Source organism: Pelophylax lessonae (assembly GCF_965119305.1).
Source record: "Pelophylax lessonae genome assembly, chromosome: 13".
Taxonomy (NCBI): Eukaryota; Metazoa; Chordata; class Amphibia; order Anura; family Ranidae; genus Pelophylax; species Pelophylax lessonae.
In genome coordinates this window covers 19,183,653-19,191,152 of record NC_138780.1, presented here as the reverse complement: position 1 = coordinate 19,191,152, position 7,500 = coordinate 19,183,653, and the positions used below count along the sequence as shown (strand labels likewise).

Sequence of the window (7,500 nt, the reverse complement as noted above, 5' to 3'; positions counted from 1 at the left end):
GAACATCCTAGGGTGACATCGGGAGAACATGCTAGGGTGACATCGAGAGCACATCCTAGGGTGACATCGGGAGAACATGCTAGGGTGACATTGGGAGAACATGTTAGGGTGACATTGAGAGAACAACCCAGGGTGACATCAGGAGAACATCCTAGGGTGACATCAGGAGAATATCCTAGGGTGACATCAGGAGAACATCCTAGGGTGACATCGGGAGAACATGCTAGGGTGACATCAGGGGAAAACATCCTAGGGCGACATCAGGAGAATATCCTAGGTCGACAGCAGGAGAACATGCTAAGGCGACATCGGGAGAACATCCTAGGGCGACATCAGGAGAATATCCTAGGGCAGCACCAGGAGAACATCCTAGGACGACATCAGGTGAATATGCTAGGGTGACTTCAGAAGAACATGCCAGGATGACATCGGGAGAACATCCTAGGGCGACATAAGTAGAATATCCTAGAACAGCATCAGGAGAACATGCTAGGGCGACATGGGGAGAACATGCTAGGGCGACATCAGGAGAACATGCTAGGGTGACAGCAGAAGAACATGTTAGGGTGACATCGGGAAAACAGCCTAGGGTGACATCAGGAGAACATGCTAGGGTAACATCGGGAGAACATCCCAGGGCAACATCAGGACAATATGCTAGGGTAACATCAGAAGAACATGCCAGGGTGACATGGGGAGAACGTCCTAAGGCGACATAAGTAGAATATCCTAGGGCAGCATCAGGAGAACATGCTAGGGCGACATGGAGAGAACATCCTAGGGGACATCAGGAGAACATGCTAGGGTGATATCAGAAGAACATGCTAGGGTGACATCGGGAGAACATCCTAGGGCGACATAGGGAGAACATGATAGGGCTACATTGGGAGAACATGCTAGGGTGGCATCAGGAGAACATGCTAGGGCGACATGGGGAGAACATGCTAGGGTGACATGGGGAGAACATGCTAGGGGGAAATTGGGAGAACATGCTAAGGCAGCATTACGATAACATCCTAGGGTGGCATTCAGAGAACATCCTAGGGTGACATCGGGAGAACATCCTAGGGCGGCATTGGGAGAACATTCAGGGCAACATCGGGAGAACATCCTAGGGCGACATCGGGAGAACATCCTAAGGTGAGGAACATAGCTCCTTGCTGACCACAGGCGCTATGTAATTTTCTTACTCCCACTGACAACCAGGTCTGGGACATTATTTGATCCCACTGATGCCAGGACATTTTCTACTCCCAATGGCCACATTTGGATCCCCTAAAGTCTGAAGGACAGTAGTCTGATCTTTTGTTTAGGAATTTTTTGAGGACCCTTTCCTAGATCATGTCTATGCTTCCTAGTTGCTTTGAGTTGCTACAAGCTAGTACCATTAAGATGGTATTTTTTAAATAAAAACCAAAAAAGTCACCAGCACACCAAATCATCCTTTTCACTGTTTGAAGACATCAGGTCACACAATTCATGTGTTGGGGGTCTGTCTATTTTAGGACAATATATTGATGTCTATGTTGCCCTAAAAAGGGACCCTACCAGGCTCCAAAATGTTGTCACAATGCCTTTATAATTTTATATTTTAATGGATTTTCCAGTGGCACCATCTATTGTGTTACTTCAAGGACCCACCTTGGTAGGTCATTTCTGAAGGTAGTGCGCCTCACATAAGGGCTATTGTTTTTCCTAAACGGCACGTGTTATGTGTTTCTGGGACGTGTATAATTAGGGCGGCACATATTAATTATCGTAGCAATTTCTCAATATCTCCGTGCTTTTATTCCATATGCCATTGAAATCCAGTCCAGCGTGTTCTAACTCAATATGTCTCAGGCTCGCAAGGCTCATTATGTCATTATAATAATTAACAGCTGAATCCAAAATGAATGAGTAGCATTAACATTTCTGATTCATGTAATTTGCTTTTAGGCTGGTGTGTAATTTAGGCTTTTTTTTGTGTGTTTTTAACTATTCTTGTTTGTTGTGCCTCTGGACTAGTAAAAAATATACATCAAGCTCTAATCCAGTGAAATTCAATCTAAATAAGTAAAAATAAATTGTCATGCACGTAATATAATCAGTTCTGATGAGTGAGGTCCTAAATCATCTTTCAGAGAAATTTGATATTATAAGGCAACAAAGTAAATACCACAGGCGGAAAAATAGTAGTAATGTCTTCTTCTTAAGACCCGGTTCACATACAGGCGACCCGACTTGCCGGGGCGACCTGTATAGTCGCGGTGCACAGCGCGCACCGCGACCTCGGAGAGACCTGTACGGACTTCATATCCTTGAAGTCAATGCAGGTCGCTCCGGGTCGCCCCAATGAAGCTCAGGACCCTTTTTCTAAGTCGGAGCGACTTGTGTCGCTCCTATTAGAACGGGTCCTGTGCTAATCTATGGCAGGCGACTTGTCAGGCGACCAGGTCGCCTGACAAGTCGCCCCAGTGTGAACCGGCTCTAAAACAACACTATCAAGAAATAAATAAAATACGGAACTGGTATGCAAGATGGGACGTTGGATTTCCTGAGCAATGTTCTGCTAAAAGCTCCAACTTGCCGAATTCTCCAACGACGTTACTTCTGGTGAGTGTACACCAGGAATAATTGGAGATTTCGACCACTTGGTGTTTTCACACAACACCTGCAGCATATACACTCCAGTAGATGCTATAATTAGTGCAGATTGTTAGTCCGCCCGTTAGTAACCAAAAACATGGCCACCTCCAAGGCGGCGAAACTCCCTGGCAGACTAATGCCTCGTACACACGCATCGATTATTGGCCGGGAATTTTCGGCCAATGTCCGATCGGCCGATTTTCGGCTTGTTAGCATGATGCTTTCGACAACCGACTCTGACTTTTTGGCCAAATAAAATCTGGTGCGCAGGCTATAAAATTTTTGTTGGCCGTCAACACAACGGCCAATTTTCCGTCAGTCAGTACAGATTTCGGCAGACAAAAATCTGATGAGCAAGACTGGGCATTCTCAGAGAAGAAAAAACACACGGAAAGTAAACCATCACATGACATCACTTCTGAAGTTGATTTTTGTTGGCCGAGAAAATTTGTGTGCAGTCTAGGCACATTCCAACCAACAAAACACAACTCTGGACAAAAGTCGGACGATCGGTCGGCCGATAATCGTTGCGTGTGTACGAGGCTTAACAATCAGACTAACAATCTGCACTAATTATACCATCTACCGGAGTTTATAGGCTGCTGGTGTTGTGAGAAAACTCCAAGTGGTCGAAATCTCCAATTATTCCTGATGTACGTCGTTGGGGAATTCGGCAAGTTCGAGTTGTCAGCAGAACGCCGTCATACCTGGTCAGTTTCTCCGTAATGAATCCATCAGATCACTATGGCGCCCACGCAAATATGTCAGTTGGAGGCCAAATGGTTCTCCCTTAGCTGATACCTTTCAAGAGGTCTTCTGCTCTCACTTCCAGGATCTGTTTGCCAATCAGCTCTTCATACCACTCTCAAACAGTTTTGAGGTTATTGTCTTTCGGATAATGGCTAGACCAGCCTTTCTGAACCTTTTTACCCCAGAGGAACCCTTGAAATGTATTTTTAGGTCTCAGGGAACCCCTTGAAAAATTAGGCCTCTTACAATGGTGTTGGGAAGAATGCCCCTTAGAGTGGTCGCCAAAATGACTCCAGTTATGCCATTGGCTCTGCCAAGTGGCATTGGACTTGGAATTATGCAAGCATCATCAGATGGGAAGTCATTTAGTCACAGTCCAAGAAACCCTTAGCCACCTCTGGAGGAAACCTAGGGTATAGAATGGGTGGTCTTCAAAGCAGCATAGCCTTGACTTTGCAAAATCAGAGCTTTCCATTTTGGCTTGGGATGTGTGTATGCCTTCTACCATGGTGGTGGAAAGAATGCCCCCTTACATTGGTGGCCTGGCCAAAATGAACTTTGCAGTCATGCCGCTGGCTCTGCCAAGGGGCATTCGACTTGGAACTATGCAGGTAATATCAGATGGAAAGCCAGTTAACCACAGTTCAAAAAGCCCTTAGCCTCCCTAAAGGAACCCTGGAGGGATGAGAATAAATGATGTTCAAAGCAACATGGCCTTGACTTTCCAAACCCAGAGCTTTCCATTTTGGCTTGAGATGTTCAGATGAAGCCTTAGAAATCCCTCAAAAGCAATGGTCTTCTACAATTCTGCCATAGAACTCTTAACAACACCCCCTTTAAAAATTAGTCTATCAGGGGCCATTGTGAATATGCCTCCTACAATGGTGGTGGAAAGAATGCCCCCTTAAGGTGGTGGCCAAAATGACTCCCTTGCAGTCATTCCACTGGCTTTGCCAAGTGGCATTGGATTTGGAACTATGCAGGCATCATCAGATGGGAAGTCAGTTAGCCACAGTCCAAGAATCCCTCAGCCACCCCTGGAGGAACCCTATGGTTGAGAATGGGTGGTCTAGGGTGTCTTCAAGACAATATAGCCTTGACTTTGCAAACCCAGAGCTTTCCATTTTGGCTTGAGATGTTCAGATGAAGCCTCAAAAATCCATCAAAAAGAAATGGTCTTCTACAATTGTGCCATAGAAAGCTTAACAGCAGTCATGTAGGTGGTAAAACAGATACTGGTTGGGGTGAGCAGGCAGACCCCCAATGATAAATGGACACATTGACCCACATGACCTCCCCCACCTTTTATAATACAAATGAGAAAACCCTAAGGTTTGCATATGCTTCAAAGGAGAATTGTACAGTAGCATACATTGTAATAAGGTTGATGAAGGTTTAAAGTGAACAAGGACCTTAATTTGAAATCGAATGCCTTTATATTATATGATCTATCTCTTGTATGAACTCAGTGTTAAAAGACACAAAAAAATGATCTGGCATTAAAGGTACCATCATTAAATAAAACTATTGCCTTTGTTATACCTTCCTCTGGCAACCCAGACAGTGTGTCTTATCAGCTCTGACCGCAGGCGAGAGATCAGTGCTGTATTTTGGCCTAGGCCAACAAGGCCCAGGCCTAGGGCGGCACTATGCAGGGGGGCAGCAGAAAAGCCGCCCCCCCTCCACCTGAGACTTTATTGGCCACTGGTTGCTCTCTCACCCCCACTCTCTCTCTCTCTCTCTCTCACTCATCGCCTCTCACCCACCCCCTCTCTCTCTCCCTCTCTCACCTCTCTATTTCTCTCTCACTCCCCCCTCTCTCTCTCACCCCCCTGTCTCTCTCTCATCCCCTCTCTCTCATCCCCCCTCTCTCGCTCTCTCTCTCATCCCCCCCTCTCTCTCATCCCCTTCTCACCCCCTCTCTCTCTCACTCCTCCTATCTCTCATCCCCCTCTGTCATCCCCCCCCCTCTCTCTCTCTCATCCCCCCTCTCTCTCTATCTCATCCCCCCTCTCTCTTACCCCCCTCTCTCTCTCACCCTCTCTCTCTTTTATCCCTCTCTCTCACCCCCTCTCTCTCTCATCCTATCTATCTCTCTCTCATCCCCCCGCTTTCTCATCCCTCTCTCTCTCTCTTTGGTCTCCCCCCTCTCTTTCACCCCCTCTCTCTTTCTCCCCCCCTCTCTCTCTCCCTCCCTCCCTCACCCACCCCCTCTCTCTTTCTCTCTCCCTCATCCACCCCCCCTCTCTCTCTCCCACCCCCTCTCACAACCCCCCCCCCCCTCGTGAACCCCTCAGGGGTTCATGCTGGGACTTGTAGTCCTTCAATTTTGGAGGGAGTCCCATCTGTTAAACAAGGAGTGGGGCAAATTTACATAGGAGGGGGTGCCCAAATTTAGTCTTGCCTAGGGCAGCACAAAACCAAAATACACCAATGCGAGAGATAGGACATCCACTGTAGAAGGTCTGAGCTAACAGGTAGAAAACACAAGTGAATAACAGCACACACAGCTATCCCTGAAATTGTAGGCTGCATTGAGACTAGGGATTTGTTTTGCACATTCCTGACTGATTCTCTATTCTAATTCAGTTCTACTACTGAAGGTCTGGAAGATGGAAAAACAAAACTCTGTCCTCCATAGGAGAAAAAAAAAATGTTTCTGATCCCATCATTGGCAGCTAATAAATACTCTGATACTATTCACTGTTTACAGTGGACAATGTTCAAATTTTCCATGCTGTCATGGGACAGTTATGGACACAGCTGTGTCTATAGAATGAAGAGGGGTCTTTGGACAGTTTTCTTCTGTCACTTGCAGTACATGAAAAACATTTCGGGGTTTCATCTGTATCTAAAGTTCACCCTGTCAACCATTTTGTATGTGATCAACTCTAGTGGACACAATGAATATGTCAATACTCAAAAGATACAGCAATTAAAAGGGATAGGTAATAAATACTATGTAGTGCTCACCCCTGAAAGGACCCACTTTTTTGCCCCAGGTTCTCTTCCCAAGCTAGTGAAGTGGCAGCCAGGCACAAAGTAACAGTCATACTTCTGTCTCAATAAACCGTCTAGGAGTATCATTTTTTTGATGCTTTAATGGAAGTTGAACTTGGATAGGGTGCAGGGAGTTATGGGTTACTTCAGCAATGCTGTACAGTAAGAAGACTTTCTTCACTCTATCAAAGCTTCTTAGTGTGGTTCCTCTAGTACTCTAGCAACTAAGGGATTGAGCAACATCGAGACACCATAAGAAATGTCCCTATTCAAGCAAGTTCTGGCACAGGAGCACAATGGATAGTAGCAGCAGTCACTAGGGTCCAATTTCCCTGGATACTAAAATCCTTAATCAGTTTCAGCAAGACTCAGCAGAAACGGCCCCCCAGCTCTAGCACAGCTGGGACCTCAGTGAGCAGATGTAGAACTACAGCTGGGCTTCCCAGAAAGGCAGCAGCCCTTAAGGCTGTGTACTACTCCTGGATAAGAACAGGGCTACCTCAAGGCCCCAGACTATTTATGCACCCCCCAGCTGCCTTCTGGGCATCCTCCCTCAGGGAATGGCTGAGACCATATTATTATTCAGGCTGCAGATCTGCCTCCATACCCACTACATTCTAGTATCCTCCAGTAGGCAGGGGGAAGCAGTCAAACCTTGGATAGGGTGCAGGAAGCTATGGGTTACTCCAGCAATGCTGTACAGTAAGAAGACTTTCTTCACTTTATCAAAGCTTCTTAGTGTGGTTCCTCTAGTACTGTTGCAACTAAGGGATTGAGCAACACTGAGACACCATAAGAAATGTCCCTATTCAAGCACGTTCTGGCAGAGGAGCACAAGGGATAGTAGCAGCAGTCACTAGGATCCTAGGTCTGTACTCACAATATCCCTGGATACTAAAATCCTTAATCAGTTCCAGCAAGACTCAGCAGAACAGCCCCCCCAGCTCTGGGACCTTGATGAGCACATGTAGAACTACAGCTGTGCTCCCCAGAAAGGTAGCAACCCTTCAGGCTGGGTACTACTTCTCCTGGATAAGAACAGGGCTGTCCAGGCCCCAGGCTATTTATGCACCCCCAGCTGCCTTCTGGGCATCCTCCCTCAGGGATTGGCTGAGACCACAT

At 46.6% G+C, this 7,500-nt stretch overlaps 1 protein-coding gene across 2 annotated transcripts in view; it reads left to right on the top strand.

The window, feature by feature from the left end:
* LOC309543269 (death-associated protein kinase 2-like) overlaps positions 1-7,500 on the top strand; it is a 75,577-nt gene that overhangs the window by 12,999 nt on the left and 55,078 nt on the right. The window lies entirely within an intron of this gene.